The sequence below is a fragment of the Nothobranchius furzeri genome, chromosome 2 (genome assembly GCF_043380555.1).
Source record: "Nothobranchius furzeri strain GRZ-AD chromosome 2, NfurGRZ-RIMD1, whole genome shotgun sequence".
Lineage (NCBI taxonomy): Eukaryota > Metazoa > Chordata > Actinopteri > Cyprinodontiformes > Nothobranchiidae > Nothobranchius > Nothobranchius furzeri.
Genome location: NC_091742.1, coordinates 49,568,402 through 49,590,419, shown reverse-complemented (window position 1 = coordinate 49,590,419; position 22,018 = coordinate 49,568,402). Strand labels below are relative to the sequence as shown.

At 46.7% G+C, this 22,018-nt stretch overlaps 1 protein-coding gene across 8 annotated transcripts in view; it reads left to right on the top strand.

Moving 5' to 3' along the window:
- The first annotated feature begins 5,707 nt into the window (after positions 1 to 5,707).
- tenm2a (teneurin transmembrane protein 2a) overlaps positions 5,708 to 22,018 on the top strand; it is a 374,562-nt gene continuing 358,251 nt past the window's right edge. For 3 of the 8 annotated variants that reach the window (XM_054738553.2, XM_054738565.2, XM_054738550.2), the window contains exon 1: positions 5,708 to 6,182. The gene's annotated coding sequence lies outside the window, so the exon portion shown is untranslated. The remainder of the gene's footprint in view (positions 6,183 to 22,018) is intronic. The other 5 variants (XM_054738576.2, XM_054738571.2, XM_054738559.2 and 2 more) reach the window with 2 other exon arrangements.

Genomic DNA, 22,018 nt, shown 5'->3' with positions numbered 1-22,018 from the left:
CCTGACTGGGGAAACTGACAGCACCTGACGGATTCAAAGGTTGGTGGTCTGGAAAGATCCGAGCATGTACTGAATGAAGCCATGTCTGAGAACAGATGAGTTGATCTTCTTTACAAAACCAAGTCTGTGGTCATGTGACTGCCACTTAACAAAAGTGAACATAAATTCAGAGACAAGGAAAGCAGGGAAAACCAACCAGGAATTCTAACTCCTCATCTTCTTTATTGTTGTCGTCGTCGTCTTCCTCCGCTTATCCGGGTCCGGGTCGTGGGGGCAGCATCCCAACTAGGGAGCTCCAGACCATCCTCTCCCCGGCCACCTCCACCAGCTCCTCCGGCAGGACCCCAAGGCGTTCCCGGACCAGATTGGAGATGTAACCTCTCCAACGTGTCCTGGGTCGACCCGGGGGCCTCCTGCCGGCAGGACATGCCCGAAACACCTCCCCAGGGAGGCGTCCAGGAGGCATCCTGACCAGATGCCTAAACCACCTCAAATGACTCCTTTCGATCCGGAGGAGCAGCGGTTCTACTCCGAGCCCCTCCCGAATGTCCGAGCTCCTCACCCTATCTCTAAAGGTTGGTTTATGCTTGACGCTTCCGCGAGGTTCGCACGGCTCTGTGCGGTGAAATTGCGTCATTTTAACAACCACGTCCCTCCACCGCACCTCCGCACGGCCCAAACTTTCCGCACCGCACACCTAGGAAATTTTCTAACCACGCAGATGGTCGGACGCGGAAAAACATGGTGGACTGGAAAGAACTAGTATGGCAGAGGTTCGTAAATACAGACATTTGTATGATTCAGCTCTCAGAGATCACCGTGATCAACATGTTGTTAATAATTCTTGGAGAGAAATAGCTCGCACTGTCGGAAAAGACGAGGACGCTGTTAAAAAATGCTGGAATGCCATGTTGTAAACAACAGTAATTTTTTATTCTATTACGGTTTAGTGTTGGATGCATGCTGTAGAGCTCCATGCTGCCCCGTTCAGTTTGGGAGAATATTGGCTTACCGCAGAGACAAGCCGCATGAACCGTAAACTCTGCAAGTTGTGAAGCGCGTTCCATCCGCGAGCCGCATCACCAAGCGGAAAGTGAATGCGTCAAGCATAAAGCAAGCTTAAGGCTGAGCCAGGCCACCCTACGGAGGAAACTCATTTCGGCCGCGATCTCGTTGTTTCGGTCATTACCCAAAGCTCATGACCATAGGTGAGGATTGGGACGTAGATCGACCGGTAAATCGAGAGCCTGGCTTACTGAATCAGCTCCCTCTTGACCACGACAGATTGGCTCAGCGTCCGCATCACTGCAGACGCCGAACCAATCCGCCTGTCGATCTCCCGATCCCTCCTACCCTTACTTGTGAACACGACCCACTCCTCCACTTGAGGTAGGACCTCTCCCCTGACCCGGAGTTGGCAAGCCACCCTTTTCCGGTCGAGAACCATGGTCTCAGATTTGGAGGTGCTGATCTTCTTCATCTTCCTCTCCAATTAAGTCAAGCTTTTGATCCAGTGGGGCCCAAGCTTCAGTGATGGCAGCAGTGCTGCTCAGCATTAACACGGCCCCGTATCAATGATACCTGCACCTCATCTGCTGCTGTCTGTGGTTCATCAGTACTTTCTACCTATCTCTTACTCTGCTGAATCTTCTTCCCTATTCCTCAGATGATGTAAAATATGTCAGGGGGCTTTCTCTTCTTTCCCCTGCAAATTCACATAATACAGCAGACACTAATTAGTAAACAAACACCAGCCTTCGAGCTAATGTCAGCTGGCTCACATCAAACTTGGAGAATTTGTTAACAGTGCCATGAGGCGAATTTACTTTGGCCTATCTGTTTTCATCCGCTTATCCAGGGCCGAGTCACGGGGGCAGCAGCCTAAGAAGAGAGGCCCAGATTTCCCTCTACCCACCCCAAGGCATGCCCTGGCCAGCCGAGAAACATAGCCCCACCAGCATGTCCTGGGTCTTATTTCAGGTCTCCTCCCAGTTGGATGTACCCAGAAAACCTTACCAGGGAGGCGTTCTAACCAAGTGCCTGAGCCACCTCAACTGGCTCCTCTCAATGTGGAGGAGTAGTGGATCTACTCCAAGCCCCTCCCAGATGCAAGCTTCTCACCCTATCACCCTACTTCACACTGGAAGCATCAATGGTGTGGATCTGTAATAGAACGTCACTGCTTCAAATAGAATCAATTTTGGTTTATGGGGGTAATTCAAACTAGCCGCGATGTCAGGTGCGTCCCAGAAGCAGCGTGCCGTGCCGCGCCGCTGAAGATAGAAGTGGGTTCTATTTTTGCCACAAGCTGCTTCTGAGATGTGTCAATTTCCACAGTTAACATAGGGCTAGGAAATCACACAGTTTTAATGTAAAACTGGTAATTTTCAAAATAAAAGACTATTGTAGTGATGCAATTTCATATCTATGTAGATAATATCAATACGTGTGACCTAACAATTTATTTACTCATTATTTGAACAGTGTGGCTTTAATCCTAGCCGTAGCGAGGAAAAACATCATATATGACATCAAATAACAATCTCAAATGTGATTTCCTTCTTTTATGGTTCAATGGCAGATGGCATAAACAAACCATGGCCTCTGAAGTGCCGAGGGATTTTGTGTTATTGCGAGTCAAGAGAAGGGGATGGTGGAAGTCTTGAGGCATTTTGTGATTTTGCAAGTCCAGTACTGGCTCTCAGTGAAGCTCGCAAGTTAACCATTCCACTGCTGTGCCGCCCCGCTGATGCCTCCAGTATGAGGAATGGGTAAGGAAGAGCCCAAGCACCGCGGAGAAAACTCATTTCGCCCGCTGGTGTCCACAATCGTGTTCTTTCAGTCACTACCCAAAGTTTATGATCAGAGATGAGGATTGGAACATTGATCGACCACTAAATCAAAGACTTTGCCTTCTGGCTCAGCTCTCTCTTCACCATGACAGACCAGTACAGACGCAGCACCAATCCCTCTGTCGATCTCACACTCCATCTTTCCCTCACTCATGAACAAGACCCCGAGATACTTGAACTCCACCACTTGAGGCAGGACCTCATCCTTGACCTGAAGAATTCTACCCTCTTCTGGCTCAAGACCATGGTCTCAGATTTAGAGGAGTTGATTCTCATCCCAGCTGCTTCACACTCGGCTGCGAACCACTCCAGTGAAAGCTGGAGATCACTTTTTGATGAAGCCAACAGGATCACATCATCAGCAAAAAGCAGAGACCTGATCCTCAGGTTACCAAAACAGATTGGTGGAGTCCAACTCTCACCGGAAATGAGTCCAACTTTCTGCCGGCAATGTGGACCAAGCTCTGACACTGGTCATACAGTGACCTAACAGCCTGTAATAAGGTGCCTGGCATCGCATAATCCTTGAGTACCCCCACAGGGTCCCCCTGTTCACACGCCTTCTACGAATCTATGAAACACATGTAGATTTGTCGGGGAAATTCTACGCACCCTCCAGGACCCCTAAGGGTAAAGAGCTGGTTCAGTGTTCCACGGCCAGCACAAAACCCACTTTGCTCTTCCTGAATTTGAGGTCTAACTATACAATGGATCCCCTCTCCCCTGAATAAACCTTACAAGAAGTGTGATCCCCCTGTAGTAGGAACACATCCTGTGGTCCCCCTTTTAACCCTCTGAAGGCAGGCATTGAAGATCTGCAACAGTTAAAACCTACCTACCTGGTTACTCCACATAGGTATTTCATTAAGTACTCCTGAAGGACTTACTTGTTCGTCCTTTTATCAAAACTTATTTTGAGCCTGAGAAGGTTAAATAGGGGGACCACCACCCCAGTGTGCCAATCCAATGGATCTGATCCCGATGTCCAGGCGATGCTGAGCCTCGTCAGCCAACACGACCCCACAACATCCAGAGCTTTAAGGAACTCCAGGCGAATCTCATCCACCCCTCGGACCTTGCCACTGAGGAGTTTTGGACCACTTCAGTTACCTCAGCCCCAGAGATTGGAGAGCCTAACCTAAAGTCCCCAGACTCCGCTTTCTAACTTGACTGTATTCCGACTGACCATGCGTCCTGGTTACTTGGCCATGGAGATGTCCCTTGGCTGTCTGGTTAGCGCTCGTGACTCTCATCCGGGAGTCTGGGGATCGAATGCCGCCCAGGCCCTCGTTTCTCCACATTGACACAGTATCAAAAACACATCGGTAAAGACAACCACTTAGTTTTCTGATTACTAACACAATTTTGTACATATTACATTACTTGCCTGTTATTTAACTACTTGTTGCTAAGCTCCACAATGATAGTACTCATTTCCTGCTGCTGTCTGTGTCGTGTCGTGCGAGTGAGCACCTGAATGGGGAGGGATGCACAATTGCGTGAGTGATGGACACTTTAAAGGGGCTTCTATGAAGAAAATGAAACACATTCACAGTTAAAACATAAATAAATGCTGCAGCCCACAGAAACTTCTCCCCACTCACTCACTTACTCAATTTCTAATCCTCACATGGGGAGCAGGTGTCTATCACCAGCTGTCACTGGGTTGCCAGGTTGCCAGTCCATCACAAGCACACATAACCAGTGTCACATACAGTGTGTGCGTGCACGTGCACACAAACACATTTAGGTACAATGAAGAATTTTCTGACATATTTTTGGTCTGTGGGATGAAGCTGATGCCTCCTGAAATCACATTGATGCCAATGTCCTACCATTAGAGGGTATCAGGCCTCTCAAGTCTTAGGCCCTGTCCAAACGTATCCAGGGTATTTTTCTACGTTTTGGCCTGTCATCCACATGAAAATGGAGGTTTTTTCACACGAAAATGGATCTTTTTAAAAACTCCGGCCAAAGTGAAGATCTGCGTTTTCTCCCTTTTGGGTGTCTGCGTGTGGACAGACAAACCCGGAGTTTTAAGGTCCGCAACGTCACTTTCCGCGACAAAAAAATGCTGACACCACGTTTGCGACCTGTGTTTACACTAGCCGACAGCATGGATGCCCTCAGAGCTGCGCTCGCTTTATCAATTGCCCAAGCACTTTTTGCTTGTTTGTTTTTGCAAGTGGAATTACTGCTCCTTGCGGAAGACCACAGACGAAGGACGAGGTTAAGAATGGGGGAAGTACTGCCGCCTACAGGTCTGGCATGTCCTTAACAACGTTTTTATCCAGGTACGTGTGGACAGAGTTTTTTTTAAAACGAGGTGGTGTGGATGCAAGTTTTTGGAGGGGCGGATATTCGTTTTTAAAAAACCCGGCTAGGCCTTAGTCAGAACATTGTTTCATTGGGGCAACTGTGGCTCGGGGGTTAGCATTTTGCCCTGTAAGGCACCATCCACGTCATTTGCTATCATTGAGCAAGACTTTTCAACCTCCATGCCTGCCAGTGATGGAGGGACCGGTGGCAGTCTTGCATTGGTCAGTGTGTCCCTGGGCCGCTGTGGCTACATTGTAGCTCATGACCAGGCTGTGACTGTGTGAATGATTGTAGTATACAGTGCTTGGGAGTTTTCTGACCCAGAGAAGAGCATGCAGGTTATCATGTACAATCCCAGAGTTTTGAGACTGCAGGCTCACCTATAGTCAGAGAAACACTCTTCCATGCATGTTTATTGTTTAGGAGACTGGATATGCATTTGTACTCTATTGCCATTTTTTATATGAAATATTTATATCTTAGTTCAAGACGAAGCCCCAGAGATCGATCCAGGACATTAGAGCATGTGAGACTCCTGACTGTTTAATCCCTATGCGTCCGGTGTTGCAGGAAGCAGCTGCAGCAGATAGTCCCCGGCGGATTATACACACTCGCCGTTAATGACCACTGACTTGTTTCGGCCGTGCGCGCGCGCTCCGCGAGTCGCGGTCCTCTCTCGTGTTGGTGGTCGCTGCCCCCGCCGCGCGCAGCCTTCACCCGCCGTTACCTCGTTCCCAGAGCATGTCCACTTTACCAGCTGCGTTTCCCGTCCAAACAGCACCACGCGGAGACGCGCGTCTGTGTCACGGTCACCTGGATGGATTGTTCCGTTTGATTCCAGCTATGGGATGTTGAACCGGAGGCTCGCAGCCTGCCATCTCCATCCGCGTCTGTGCAGCAAAGCGGCTCGACGGTGAAAAGAAAAGTATGCGATAAACAAGTCGGGCTGTTCGAGTGGAGGAGGAAGGAAAAGTTGAAGAAAGCGGATCGTGCACGCACGCACACAAACAGGTACGTCATGGTGGTGTTTTGCAAAAATGTACTCCTTGTTTGCTCGCCAGCTGTGGTCTGAAGCGGAACATGTGTGTCGCTTTCTGGAAAGGAGGACGGGAAGGGCAGCGCGGAGCCGTGACATTGAGGTGCCTTTCACCGGAATAACAGCAGCGATCCGCGCGCGAGTTTCCACAGGACGCACAGCGGTTTCCGTCATTGTGTCGCACAGACGGAGTAAATTAATCTCTGGGTTCCGGTTAGTTCTGTCTCCAGATGTCTCCATCTGATCTGGTGATAACAACAGAAATATTTATCTGGAGCTGCTGCTTCTTCTGAGGGTCAAGGTGGATGGAGATGAGAGGCGGCTGTGCACATCTGAAGCGGGTTTAATATTGGGGGGAGGGGGGGCTAGTACCGCATCGCAGCAGCATCCATCCCCAAGAGCATGTTGACCAAATTAAATCATGTCATCAACTTATTTAAAGGTGGGAGTTGGCTTCATGGCTGTTTGACCTGACGTCTCTCATCAGCACCAGCGCAGTCTGCGTCCAGTGCGCACAGACGCAGCGGCATTTCCTTCACTTTCTTCCCTCTCTTACGCACTTTGTGCCTCACAGTTGTTTTTTTTTTAATCACTCCCACTAAGGGGTTCTGATAAATCAGGCTTTTTGCAGATGTTGTGACGGATTTTCTCCATCATAGTGACTGAGGAGCTGAACACACAGCTGCTTCACCTCGAGCTGCAGCAGAGAAACTGCAGCAGGACACTCACCAGTCAGTGTTCATCATGAGAGGGATTTTTTATTGTTAAAGATTTGAATGCGTTTGTAGGCAGAAAGTTGAAGGAAGCATCAGGAGGAAATAATATCAAACGTTTAGCTGGGATTCAGCAGAGTGACGAAGGAAGAGGCCCACACGCTGTAGATCCCAGAGCCTGACAGCCACTGCAACCTTGTGACATGAAAACTCTCACAGACCCACAGATGCCACCGAGATCTTGATGATGAGACACCATGTTGAAATTCACACTCAGCTCTCACTGGACCCCCCCCCCCCCCCCCCCCTGGCCTCCTTATCTCCTCCACCCTTAGCTTTCTTCAATCCAGCCTGTGATCTCTGACGCTATTTGATCTCCGTCCTGCTCCCTTTCCTGTCTTGTAACTCTTGACAGATACAGTCACACAAACCAAATAGGTTGTCCTCATCTCTGTCGGGACTTTTAAACATAGAGGCTGCTTTTGTCCCTCTTTAACAAGTCAGCTGCCTAATCCGTCAAGTGTAATCGTGGCGATTGGCGTGGTGCGAGTGCATACGTGTTGTGAGCTGCAGTCTTAAGTGCTAATAGGAGCTCACGCCGTAGAGCAGCAGGCCACGTCAACCACAATCTCCAGACAAGCCCTCAGGGTGTCCTATTTGGCATGATGCACAGACACTCAGACACACACACACACACTAATGGGTCTGCTATGTATAGACTTGACTTAAGAACCTGAACGCTTCCTGAGTCTGTGTTGGACACAAGATTACCCTCACGCGCTCTCAAATCCCTGTGCCGTGGACCTACTGGCATGTCTGTGGAAAAGGTTTGCTTCCTAACCTTTATGGTTCTGTGCTTTTTGCCTTTGTCTCATCCTCTGTGTGGGTTATATTTATACTTTACCACGACACCTGTGAGGCCTGGAAAGAGGTGCATCAATCTTCATTAGACTGGAATGAGGCTGGCCTTGTTGAATAAATGACTTGCATTTGTGTGCGCGCGTGTGTGTGTGTGTGTGTGTGTGTGTGTGTGTGTGTGTGTGTGTGTGTGTGTGTGTGTGTGTACGAGTGTAGTCGTGGTGAGCTGCATTGCCCGCTCTGACCTGGCTGACAGATGACTGCAGTGATTTCCAGGGTTCAGCAGATTAGGGGATTAAACACTGAAGGCTTCGCACAATAACACTAATGCGCGTCGCACACTCACCCACATAGACACACAGTCGTCGCACACGTTCGACGGGGTTGCTGGGTCGGTTATATCCAGCGTGACCCGAGTGCCGTGTGTTGTCCCAAGTTTTGTCCACACACACAGATGGAAAACAGCATTAGGAAAACCTCAAGGGTCTAATTTCACTAATGCCGTGTTCACAGTTCAGGCGTGACCTGGATTGATGCTGAGAGCCCAGTTAATACATTGTGTCCTTCCCAACCAATTCAGAATCCATTTAGTGTTAGAAAATGAACCAGCGTTGTGGGCTGAATGTTATTTTGGCTCGGTCGGTGGATTTTTGTTGACAATTTGAAGCCAAAAGTCCCTTTCATACGCAAACTCAGCACCGGCGTTCTGTTTTGTTTTTCCTTAATTCTGCCAAGTGGAACTACACTACACTGAGTTAATGGATGCTATAACAAAAAACTACTTATTTGTCACTCAGGTATAATTACCTGAGTGCAGCTAAGTGCCTCGTGTTTGAAGGCTTTGTATGATTTTATGTTTTGACAGGTTTGCTTTTGGAAGTAGAAATTTGCCGCGTGGTGTTAACATTTTTTCCCTCCTTACCTGTGCGTTTCTAGAGGGTGTGAAACACAAAGAGCCGTTGCCACTGACAGTGCAACCATAGCAACATTATGAACACTTTGAAACCATCCGATTTCATCTTGTCAGCCAAGTTTAGACTTTTGCATGTGTGTGTGTGTGTGTGTGTGTGTGTGTGTTTTCAGCGATGTGGGATAAAAACTCCACACCTGCAGTTTAGATTATCTGTTGAGATTTAATCTAAATTATTAGAGGTGCTGAAAAAAATCGATTCAAGTCTGAATCGGGATTCTTATTTATAAAGGTTCAGAATCGATTCCAAGAACTGAAATATTTGCCATGTTACGGGTCTGAGATGCACTTTTTTGGTCTTTGTTAGGAGAGTCAGTACTCTGATTACTTTTGTGGTCCCATAAATTGAGATGATTTATGTTTGAATCTGCTGATAAGAGGGCACTTGAATGTCATTTTGTCCATACTCAGAAATTTGAGATATTCTCATATTTATTTTCTAAGTTGATAGTTGAGTACTCAGGATTACTCATGTAACTTGTTTCTACACATACTTGAAAAGTATTTGACCATATTACTTTCAAAGCTACTGTTAGGTAAGATTTGTTATATTTTACAAGGTAAACAAAAATAAATGTTGCCTTTTGGTCAAAAGATTGCTTCTGTTTCAGTGGCGTGTCCAGATCTTTTAAAATGGGGTGGCCCAGCTGAAGCACAACTTTGTGCATGGGTGGCACCAATTGTTGTGTTTTTTTTTTTTTTGTTTTACCCCCAAGCCTTTTGTGGACAATGAAAAGCCTATTTAAAGGTAAATTAGTGTGGTGGCACCTGGGGTGGCCAATCAGATTCCAAGGGTGGCATGTGCTACCCCAGGCCACTCCCTGGACACGCCCCTGTTCTGGTTACAGTTTAAGAATCACTCTATTGTAAATTAGCTTTTTTGGAGCATGACTTTTATTAAAGTCAAATAAAAATGTCCGTTAGCTTTAACTAACTTGTACAACAAAGTAGTTCATCCTGGAGCTGACACTCTTTCTTAATACTGATTGTGAATCGATTTAAATTGAGAATCGATTCTGAATCGAATCAGCACCCCGAGAATCGGAATCGATTCTCGGGGTGCTCTAAGATTCACATCCCTACTAAATTATATGAACTAATACTGTTCTTGCTGAGTACATTAACGCCATCAAACCAAAGCAGATTTTTGTCATATTTTATCAGCATAAATGCAGCCGGTGTATTGGCACCTGCACATGGAGAGACAGTGATGTTGTATCGTTGCTGAAATCCTCAGGATGTGGTTTTAAATAATAATAAAAGAGTCTTAAACTTGATGGCATAGTCTGCCCACCACCCACTCAGCTATTTCACAAGCTCAGGACTTTTTTGAGCCAGATATACAGTCAACACAGTGTCATAAATCCACATCCAATAAAAACAAAAAGTGCTGGCGTATTGATTTGGCCTCCTGAGCTGCAGATTTTGAGTAGCATGACATGCAACAGTGTCAGTGAGGTTTTTATTAGAATGGACTGAGCTCATTTAACCAGTCGTGCTTTGCTATACTGTCTTCTTTTGCATTTCTCAGCTTTGTAGTTCTTAGCCTGATCCAGGAATGGTCCGTTGCTTTCTCTGTGTCAAATTTCAACATCTCAGTAATAAGTTTGCTTCTCCAAGAAGCTTAAAAGCTGAAAAACTATCCGTTTTCCTCTGGGAGTCTAAAAACGACAAAGACCTACTGATGAAAGAGCAAATTAAATTCATTTCACTCATTGTTTGAATGGTGGGTAAAACAGTTGGACGCGTAAAAGTAATGCAGTATTTTTTATTTTCTGCTATAAAAGTAAACAGAATAAACAATGAACGGGTCTTGTTGTGAGATTTATCTGAAGTGTTTGTGTGAGTTCAATTAAAACTGATGCACAGTGTTCATGTAATGAAAACAGATTCTGTGTTGTGTCATTTACACACCAGAGGCAGTCCTTTGGGGTGAGACACTATGTTAAAATCAGGCTTCCAGGCAGTTTTAGGCCGGGAGAACTGTTGTTTTATCTCTATATGTCTGATGGGGAGTGTGAGTGGACATTCAGCAGAGCTGTGCACATGGTTTGTGGTTCTTTAGCACAATTGCTGCTTACGCAGCTTAAAACGTGACATTGCTTTTTAGCTTTTGTGACCTCTCACCACAGAGAAGCAAGATATGGTTTAATAGTAATAGTAGTAGGAATGCAACGATACCACTTTTTCTCAAACAGATACGATACCGATACCGATACTGGTATCGGTATCTGTATTGGCACCAATACCGATACTGGTATCGTATGCTCCCTAAAGAGTAGTAAAGGTTATTTATACAGGGATTTGACATTAACCATAAGAGAAAGATGCATGGTACCAGATGACAGCAGAGATGCTACTTACTGCTATTTCCACTTGAAGTCCCTGGCCAGGTTGATGTTATAGTCATAAAACTAGACTAATTAAAATGATACATGTCCCTATTATTACAAAACATTATCATTTTTTTTATCATACGTAAATTTATTTCAATTTCTAAATTGAAAACTAGATCTCCAATGAGCTAGAATTTCACATTATTTCCTAAGAACAGACACTTACTCACTCAGTCTCTCGTCCCTTTTAGAGGACGTACCATGTCATCAATTCAGTGTAATACTGCCGCCATGGTGTGCCTTATGAACGTGCCATGGCAATGCAGGATATTTTTGGCATTAGTGCTGCCAGGCTTGGTAGTAACACTGTTGCAACACCAGACTTGTGAATGCATATTACGCCTTGGCACTAGGGGTGCACCAATTGCAGTTTTTGACCGATCACCAGTCACCAATCAATCAATCAAATTTTATTTGTATAGCACCTTCTACAACATTATCCGAAGCCCAAGGTGCTGAACAACATCACTAAAAGAAAAACATTCTCAATACATGGGCATAAAAGCACGATAAAAACATAAAATCACAAAATAGCAAGCAAACAGTATTACAGATAAGAGGTATTGGAATAAGACCAATCGATTAAAAAAACAAATGTCAGACAAAATAAAATCAAGCATCCGGTATAAAAAGAAGAATAGTTAAAACCATAATGTTAGGGCAATTCAAGTGACCCTAGCGCTGAAACACAATCAGATAAAAATGAGTCTTTAAACGAGACTTAAAAACTTGAAGGGATGGAGCCTGTCTAATGCTCAGTGGCAATTCGTTCCACAGAGTTGGAGCAAAAATAGAAAAAGCACGTCTACCCCTCGATCGAAACTTCGACCGGGGGACCACCAGAAGTTCCTGCTCGGCTGAGCGAAGAGCCCGAGATGGAGCATACCTGTTCAAAAGCGCAATAATATACGGGGGGGCACTGCCCTGGAGGGCCTTATAGACGAGAGTTAAGATTTTAAACTGAGCTCGATATTTTACCGGGAGCCAGTGCAGAGCAGCCAGCACTGGGGTAATGTGCTCTCGACATCTAGTGCCTGTCAGGAACCTAGCCACAGAGTTCTGCACAAACTGGAGCTGTGCAACCGTGCACTGGGCCAGACCAGCATACAGAGCGTTGCAGTAGTCTAGCCGAGACAGGACAAAGGCATGCAACACAGACTCCAGATGAGCTCTGGACAGCAGTCTAGCAATCTTGAGAAAAACCTGACTTGCCAATACCGATTTTGTCTTAACTAAAAGCAGATTACGTCAATGCTTCATTTTCCTTTTGTTGAGAAAACAAATATGAATACTCATGAAACAATACCAGTTTCAACTGGACATGAGGACATTTTCTCAAATATAAATGAACATTGCTGTTTGAACTTCGAAATCATATTTGTTCCTTTAGACTTTAATTTGTCTAATTTTGAAAACAAAACTTTTGCACCTGTGTTGACACAGCCTGGTCTGCCAGACTCGTCCTCTGTCTACACAGAGAACTAGTCTGGTTACTCACAGGCAGAGAGGTGCTGGGGCGGGACTAGCCAGCTCACGAATAACCAATCAGAAAAAAAATGCTGACTGTACCGCGTGACACTGGAGTTATTTTGGCTGTAGTCCATAATGGCGTCTGGCGAAGGCGCCAGCATCTTTTTTAGAAGAAGAAAGACTTTTAGAGCTTCTACTTGTTGTGGTTTTAAAGACATGTTCAAGTCATTTAGAACAGAGAAAAGAGCCGCAGCGAACTCTGGTTCAGTCGCCATGTTTTTGAGTAACTCAGCGTCGTGGTGTGTGACGTATGCTGCTCAGCCCTGATTGGCTTAGTTAGAAATTTCAGGGGGTGGGATTATTTGAATAGAAGGGTTCCCAGACCCATTGCTTCCCATAAGGAAGGGTCTGGGGTTGGCTAGTGTATTTTGTATGACCTTCTTCACCACTCTCTCTTTATTCTGCTCTCCCCACCTATTCCACCTTCCTCAGGATTCACTGGTTTCCCTCTTTCCAATTCACTCTCTCTTTCTTTACATTTTTTAATCACAGCTGTCTTATTTTTTGCTCATTTTAAATATATTTTTTACCATTTTCTAAATTATTTTTTATATTTTTACATTTTTTGTTTTTGTGAAGCGCCTCGTGATTTCTATCTTGAGAGGCGCTATAGAAATGATATTCTTCTTCTTCTTCTAGTGTTGACACACTTGTCCAAAAGAAGTACCGGTATTCTATAGCAATGATTTGCTTAATTACCTATGGGTGCACCGATTGCAGTTTTTGGTCAATCACTGATCTTGAACAAAAACCTGAGATCGGGGCTGATAGATTGATGCACCCCTGCTTGGTAGAACAGAGGGTGGTGTCATGATCACGTGGGGAGTTGCTGCCGAGCTGGAAAGTATATTTAAAATGAAAAATAAAGGCAGGCAGTAAGTTTAGCTTTTGTTAATCAAATCAAAGATACATTATTAATCCCAGAGGGAAATTAGAGTTTCAGTACACACAATTCAGAGATCAGACATACATGGACAAGACACATGACAAAAATTGGTGACTGTGGTCATTCGCAACCCTGAGTCGCGCTACCTTAATAGAGATAAGAGGGTAACATGAGGGTTGGTTCAGGTGGAGGGGAAAAAAGGGCACTTCAAAGCTGCCCTCCATCACACCTCAAACATATATGCAACAGACTTCAGACAACACAACATAAGTGTCCACTAGGTGGGGTGGTGGGTTTGGGACTATCCCTTCTTCAGCTCCTGCAGCCACTATAAGCAGCGCATGTCACCTCAGTGTGGATGGGGGAGGAGCATTGAGGGCTGGAGGGTTGCAGTGACCCTGGAACGTTTCAGCGGCCTTCCCGCAGTCCCCCCCCCCCCCCCCCCAGTCTGGGATAGGAGACAGAGTTGAGTTGCCATAGCGACGGCACATTCCACATATCTTCTAAGGGAGGAGTTTTCGATGTAGCCTTGCAGGCTCAAGGGCGCCAGATTCCGATTAGAAGTTGTTTTGGGGCCAGACAGAGATAATTTCCTCTCTGTCTTACAGTTTGTTGGTCCTCAACCTCTCAAAATCCCAATAATGGACATTAATCTATCCCAATCCGTGCATATTTGTCCACTCTCTCCTTGATGGCATCCATCTTCTGTGCCAATAATGAATCTTGGCCAAAGTTCCAAGCTTACGATTCATCTCGACAATTATGTGAGTCTATGAATTCACAGCGCGGTGCAAACCATCTCTGAGCTCCGGGATCAGGCCAATATTCCTCGACAGTTTGTTAATTTTCTGGTAAGCCAGGTAGCCTCCAATACCACTGAGCAGGAAACCCGACACCAACACCACGAATATCCACACGTCTTCAGAGTCCTCCACTGTCATGCTGGGCTGCAGCTTTTTGACCCACGACATGCAGAATCATGCACGGAGACAAAGGTAAGTAAAAAAGGTTTATTATAATGTACGAAGGAGATGATGGTCTGAGATCCGATGGTTCCGGTGGGGTTCTAGAACAGAGACTGGAGTGAGTATATGCAGGTTTGACCGTGAAAGAAATGAGTTTGTAGCTTACAGTTTCCTGGTTGTTGGTAAGGCTGAGAGGGGTGGGCAAGTCACGGCTGGCTGAGCTGGTAGAGCGAGAGTCAGGTGAGGCTGGGAGCTGAGTACCAGAGTTGGAGGTGTCCGAGCTGGCAGGTGGGGATTGGAGAGCATGCGGTCAGGGGTGAGCGACGGGACTGGCAGACAGGGTTGGAATCCGGTGAGTTTTCTTGCAGCTGATGGAGGCTTGGTTGGTGGAGGAGAAGTTTCCCAATGCTGAGTATCATCCGGTACTGATGAGTTGTCCCAACGCTCCTTAAATCCCCTGACCACTGATGAACAGATAGGTAGCAGCTGCTCTCCAGCTGCTCTCCAGACACACCCACCTGCACACAGAAGATTCAGCACAACACAGTTAGATTCAGCAAAAACCATGACAGTACCCCCCCCCCCCCCCCCTCAAGGGCCGCCACCCGGCAGCGAAGAGGAGGAGGAGGCAGAGGCGGAGGAGGCACGAGAAGCGTCAAACTCCCGGATGAGGGATGGGTCGTCAATCCAAGAACCGGGGATCCATTGACGGTGCTCCGGGCCATAACCCACCCAATCAACCAAGAACTGGCGACCTCGGCCACGGGGTCTGGCATCCAACAGGCGACGAACCCGGTAACCCATACTACCATCAGCAAGACGGACAGGCGGCGGAGGATCAGAGGCAGAAGCGGGACACAGGAAACTGGATGACACAGGCTTGATGAGAGAGACATGGAAGACTGGATGGATCTTGAGCGAGGGAGGCAAAGAGAGACGAACAGACCAGGGACTGATGACCTCAAATATGGTGTAAGGACCTATGAACCGGGGTGAGAGTTTCTTGCTGGTGTCTTTGAGCTTGATGTCCTTGGTCGAAAGCCACACTTGTTGTCCACAAGCATAAGGTGGAGCCGGACGACGATGGCGGTCCACCAGTCGCCGATTCCGTTCGGCTGTGCGGTGCAAAGCGGCACGAGTCTGGGTCCAGGTTCTTCTTGCTCGTCGAATGAACTGTGGCACGGTGGTTGTTGTAGGGAGATCAGACGGGAAGAGTGGAGGTTGATAGCCTAAAGAAGATTCGAACGGGGATTGACCAGTAGCAGAGGAAACATGGGTGTTGTGAGCGTACTCAATCCAGGGAAGTTGGGTGCTCCAGCTAGTTGGATTTGAGGAGCATACACAACGAAGCATGGCCTCCAACTCCTGGTTGAGTCGCTCACATTGGCCGTTGGTTTGGGGGTGATATCCGGAACTCAGGGAGACGCTGGCTCCTAGAGAGGTAGCAAATTCCTTCCAGACCCTGGAGAGGAATTGGGGACCACGATCTGAAAGGATTTCTGTTGGGATGCCATGTAGGCGGAAAACGTGTTTTATGAGAAGTTCGGCGGTGACGGCGGAGGAAGGAAGAGACTTTAAGGGGACGAAATGACAGGCCTTAGAAAACCTATCGATGATGGATAGAATAACTGAAAAACCCTTAGAGGGAGGTAGACCGGTGACAAAATCCAGGGCTATGTGGGACCAAGGGTGAGAAGGAATTGGCAGAGGTTTCAGTAATCCAGAGGGAGGTTGGTTAGTACCTTTATTGCGGGCACATACCTGACAGGTGCTGATGTATTCCTTTATGTCTCTGTACATGGAGGGCCACCAGAAGGACCGACGAATCAGATCAAGGGTACGACCAACTCCGGGATGTATTTAGAATCTGGCTGTATGTGCCCAGTGGATGACTGACCCTCGGACCTGTTGTGGAACATAGAGCTTCTGGGGAGGGCCGTTCCCTGTGTAAGGTTATGAAGTTCATTATTTTCAGCTCCACACAGCTGCCCCCTGTGCACAATAACACCCGTGTAGAAAAACCAAGGTCGGGTGTTCCTCAGACTGTTTACATTCCAGGAGAAGAGTCCGAAGGAGGAGAAGAAGCTTTACTTAATCAAAGTACTTTATTTGTGATTAAAATTATTAAGCAAAACAGATGTTGATCAACAATAATCAAGTGAATGATCTGTGAAATAAATATGTCATGATTTATGTTTAATGAAAACAGGACTACTGCACAGACTTACTGATCCTCATCTCCATAGAAACGCATGACACATTGTTCCAACCAATGAGAGCTTTCGGCTGCCGCAAGAGAATCTGGTGTTGACTTAAAGTGTCCAATCCCGTTTACTGAAACTTAAAACAATTCAGAGATATAAAACAAGGCAACGCCATTTTAAGCTCAGTTCCATTTTGACTTCAGTTCTAGTCACCGTCATCCTAAAGAAAAGCACAGCCTGGCCAGATGTGTTTTCGTCTTTAAACTAAGAACTGTGAAGTTGGAGATTTTCGTCGTTTAACAACCAGACGACGTCCTTTCAAAATAAGAGCACCTGCTGACGCCGCCGAACGGTACCGGGGTCGACCCTCCAGACGGGCTTTGAAACGTTGCGACCGCTGCACCGACAGCTCCAGCGTACATCCGAGGTTCTTGGACCTGGCATTTCCTGATCTACCTGGGAGGCCCCCACTGGGTATGTACACGGCAAAATAGCGGCTCATGTCATCACTTTATAAGCCTCGTGATATCTAGTCATAACAAAGACTACCAGATTCAATGACGTCATCCTAAAGAGTCTGAACCAACCACACACACACACACGCACCAACACAACATCCAAATCCATTTTCTTCCATCACAGAGTTAGTCCTGGTAGATTGTTTAGAATTTATAATTGTGAAATTAAAGATTCTCAAACGATCCCATCTCTCTCTCTTTTCTTGTCTCAAAGTAAATACAGAGTGTTTAATTAAACTCCCTGATGATAAAAACAGCCTATTCTTCTGTTTATAAAAAGTGATCTACTTACAGTGTATTAAAATACAACTCTAGATAGTTACATCACTTCAATTCCATTACACCTGGGTCCGGGTCAGTTCGTTGCGCCTCTGTTACCTTTTGTGAGATATCCCACGTGATTGATGCCAGAACACAGGATGGAGGAAGTATGGTAGCGGGTTCCTGGTCTTTGTCTGTGGAGTACTGACGGGACAGGGCATCTGGTTTCACATTTTTGGTTCCGGGTCTGAAAGAGATAGTGAAGTTGAACCGAGTGAAAAACAGAGACCAACGGGACTGTCTGGGGTTAAGTCTTTTGGCTTCCTTCAGATAAGCGAGGTTCGTGTGATCTGTCCAGATTATGATGGGGTACTCAGCTCCCTCCAGCCAATGGCGCCATTCCTCCAGTGCGAGTTTCACTGCCAGCAACTCCCGGTCACCCACATCATAATTCTGTTCTGCAGGCGAGAGTTTCTTGGGAAAAAAAGCACAGGGGTGAAGCAAGTTATCGGAAGGAGACCTCTGGGAGAGAACAGCCCCCACCCCGGAGTCTGAAGCGTCCACTTCAACTGTGAATTGAAGAGTGGGATCGGGACGAGACAGGATAGGAGCTTGTGAAAAACGAGTCTTTAACTCCAGAAAAGCGGTGTCTGCCTCAGGGGTCCATACAAAAGTTCTCTTAGTGGATGTTAATTTGGTGAGAGGTGATGCTATTTGGCTGTAGTTGCGGATGAACCTTCTGTAAAAATTAGCGAACCCTAGGAACCGTTGTAACTGTTTACGGGTGGTGGGAGTGGGCCAATCACGAACTGCTTGGATCTTCTCGGGATCTGTCTTCAACCGCCCGCTCTCCAAGACGAATCCAAGAAACTTCACGGATGAGGCGTGGAATTCGCATTTCTCTGCTTTAACAAAGAGGCGGTTTTCCAAAAGACGTTGCAGTACAGCTCGGACGTGATGGCGGTGTTCTGAGAGGCTGCTGGAGAATATCAGGATATCGTCGAGGTAAACTGTAACGAACTTATCAATGAAATCATGGAGAACCGAGTTGACTAGTGACTGGAAAACAGCAGGGGCGTTGGTGAGGCCAAAAGGCATTACCAGATATTCATAGTGGCCCAAGGGTGTCTTGAATGCCGTCTTCCACTCGTCACCCTCTCGGATACGGACCAGGTGGTAAGCATTACGGAGATCTAGTTTTGTGAAAATGGTGGCTTTCTGGACAGGATCAAAAGTGGAGGATAACAGAGGCAGAGGATACTTGTTTTTTATTGTAATTTGGTTAAGCCCTCTATAATCGATACAGGGGCGTAGAGAGCCGTCTTTTTTTGCAACAAAGAAAAAACCTGCTCCAAGAGGAGATGTAGATGGGCGAATAATACCGGCAGCTAGAGATTCTGAAATGTAAGTGGCCATGCATTCCCGTTCGGGCTTGGACAAACTGTATAATCTACTGGAGGGTAATGTAGCGCCCTGCAGGAGATCAATACAGCAGTCGTACGGGCGATGAGGTGGCAGAGAGGAGGCCCGGTCTTTACAGAACACAGCTTGTAAATCATGATATTCAGATGGAACCAGAGACAGATCGGGAGGAGTAGGTGTACTGGAAACTGGAGCTGAGACAGAGAGGTTAGCAGATAGGAGGCAGTGAGATAAGCAATATGGGCTCCAGGATGAAATCTGATTGGTTTTCCAGTCAATGTGAGGATTGTGAGTGACTAGCCAGTCATGACCCAAAACAACCGGAGTCTGGGGCGAAGGGAACACGAAAAAGGTTATGGATTCATGATGGTTACCGGAGATTAACAACTTTACTGGCGCTTTCTGGTGGGTGATGGTGGTCAGCGAATTACCGTCCAATGATGATGCCCTGATGGGGGTGGTAAGTGGTGTCGTAGGAATATTGAGTCGGTCCACGATTGTTTGGTCCAGAAGGTTTCTCTCACAACCTGAATCCACCAAGGCCTTAGCAGGAAAGCAGTCCTGATTAAATGAGACAGAGCAGTTTAGTTCACAACGGGAAGACTTGTTATCCATATTACCACCCACCAATACTCCCGGAATTATTGGCGGGCTCTCCCTTTTGGGCGAACAGGGCAACTAGACAGGAAATGGCCAGGCTTTCCACAATACAAGCAAAGTCGGGAGGAGAGTCTGTGTAATCTTTCCTCTGGAGTTAGGCTGGCCCGGCCAACCTGCATGGGCTCGTCCTGAGGGACCGAAACATTGATGGGTCTTGGTGGTGAAGCGGATTGGACAAATTGGTTTTGCAACACTGGCTGATAACACAGCTGGACAGGTCTTGGGTGGCTTCGTTGCCTCTTCTCTATGCGGGCAGCCAAACTGATCAGGTCCTCCAATGTTTCTGGTTCTGGACAAAAAGCTAATTGGTCTTGCAAACTAGTATTGAGGGCTTGGGAGAAGGCTCCATTTTGGATCCGATTTGGAGGTGGTAGCGAGGGTTCTAAAGTCTATGGCAAAATCTAGTACCGTTTGTTTACCTTGTTTCATATTCCATAATGTTTTTGATATCTCGGCGGGTGTTTCAGTATTGTCAAAAGTGTTCCTAAATTCAGTGAGAAAATCGTGCAATGTGCCTTTAAGAAAATCAGGATCACGACTACGTGCCTCTGCCCATTGTAGGGCGCGACCGCGGAGCAGACCTACGATGTAGGAAATCTTTATTTGGGCATTGTTGTATGTTTCAGGGTATGTTCCGAAAGTTAGATCACATTGCAGGAGAAAACCTCGAACTTGACCGAATTCACCCCGGTAAGTGTCTGATGGAGAAGACTCCGGGACCCGGAAATGCAAACGGGGTGCTTGGACGGTTTGAACCGGAAGCGCTTGAGCGGCTGACGGAGGAGCAGAAGGAATAGACGCTGTTAGTTTATCACTGAACTGCCGGATTACGGATTCTAATTGAAACAGGTGTTGGTTTGTTTTGGACTGGTGCTCGAGAAGGGACTGGATGGAATTTTCGTGTTTGGATAAAGTCGAGGCGAGAGCCGGCGGGAGAGATTCTGCGAGTGGGTCGGAATTTTGACCGGATGATTCTGTCATGCTGGGCTGCAGCTTTTTGACCCACGACATGCAGAATCATGCACGGAGACAAAGGTAAGTAAAAAAGGTTTATTATAATGTACAAAGGAGATGATGGTCTGAGATCCGATGGTTCCGGTGGGGTTCTAGAACAGAGACTGGAGTGAGTATATGCAGGTTTGACCGTGAAAGAAATTAGTTTGTAGCTTACAGTTTCCTGGTTGTTGGTAAGGCTGAGAGGGGTGGGCAAGTCACGGCTGGCTGAGCTGGTAGAGCGAGAGTCAGGTGAGGCTGGGGGCTGAGTACCGGAGTTGGAGGTGTCCTAGTTGGCAGGTGGGGATTGGAGAGCAGGCGGTCAGGGGTGAGCGACGGGACTGGCAGACAGGGTTGGAATCCGGTGAGTTTTCTTGCAGCTGATGGAGGCTTGGTTGGTGGGGGAGAAGTTTCCCAATGCTGAGTATCATCCGGTACTGATGAGTTGTCCCAACGCTCCTTAAATCCCCTGACCACTGATGAACAGATAGGTAGCAGCTGCTCTCCAGCTGCTCTCCAGACACACCCACCTGCACACAGAAGACTCAGCACAACACAGTTAGATTCAGCAAAAACCATAACATCCACAGACAGCTGAGATAGACAAATCAAGTTCCACTGTTTCCAGGAGTCCATGATGTGTCCAACTGGGTCTGTCCCAGAGGGGCATCCGGGAGTCCCTTCTCCCGTTCTCATCGTTGAAAAAATTTTATCAACCGCATTGAGTGACCAACTGACGAGATCATTTTAGTGAATTTCAGTTTCCAGTTTCCAGAAAAAATGCAGAAGCAGCCGTGCATCCAGCACACACAGACAGACAAAGGCCTTGAGGATAAGATATGGAGGAGAGGAGAAGAAAAGCGTCTGCACCCTCCAAGAGTCAGAAGAAGAAAGAATTAAAATAATCTGTTGAGATGATAATCTGGAGTGATGCTGAGCTCCAGGAGCTTCTCTTCATTAGAGCTGGAACTCAGATCATTAGACAATTAACAGGGACTGTGGTGAACAGACACCTTTTGGAGTGGTTTGTCAAACACATGTAATGAGCCCAGCTACGATCGCAATAGAAATGAAGTTATGTCCAAGATAAACAAAAGTCCACTGCAGAATGCCCCCACACACCCCTTTTACCGCCATCGTGTAGTATTTTGTAAAAACACATTGCCACCACTGTCTGACCACTTGTAAACCACTTAAGGCTCCTTGGTGCCTGCTTAGCGTTCCAACAAATTAGTGGCATTGTTTTCCAAAAGATGCTACTCACGTATCACTGAGTCATTAAACATGTGTACAAGCCAGTCTTTAGGTAAATGTTGTAACGCTACAATGTGCAAATTATTTAAAATCTCCATCGCAACCATAGACAAAGCTGATCTGCCAAAAGCCGTTTTACATTTTGGAAGGCTGTATTCCCCTTTAGTAGTGAATCTGAGTT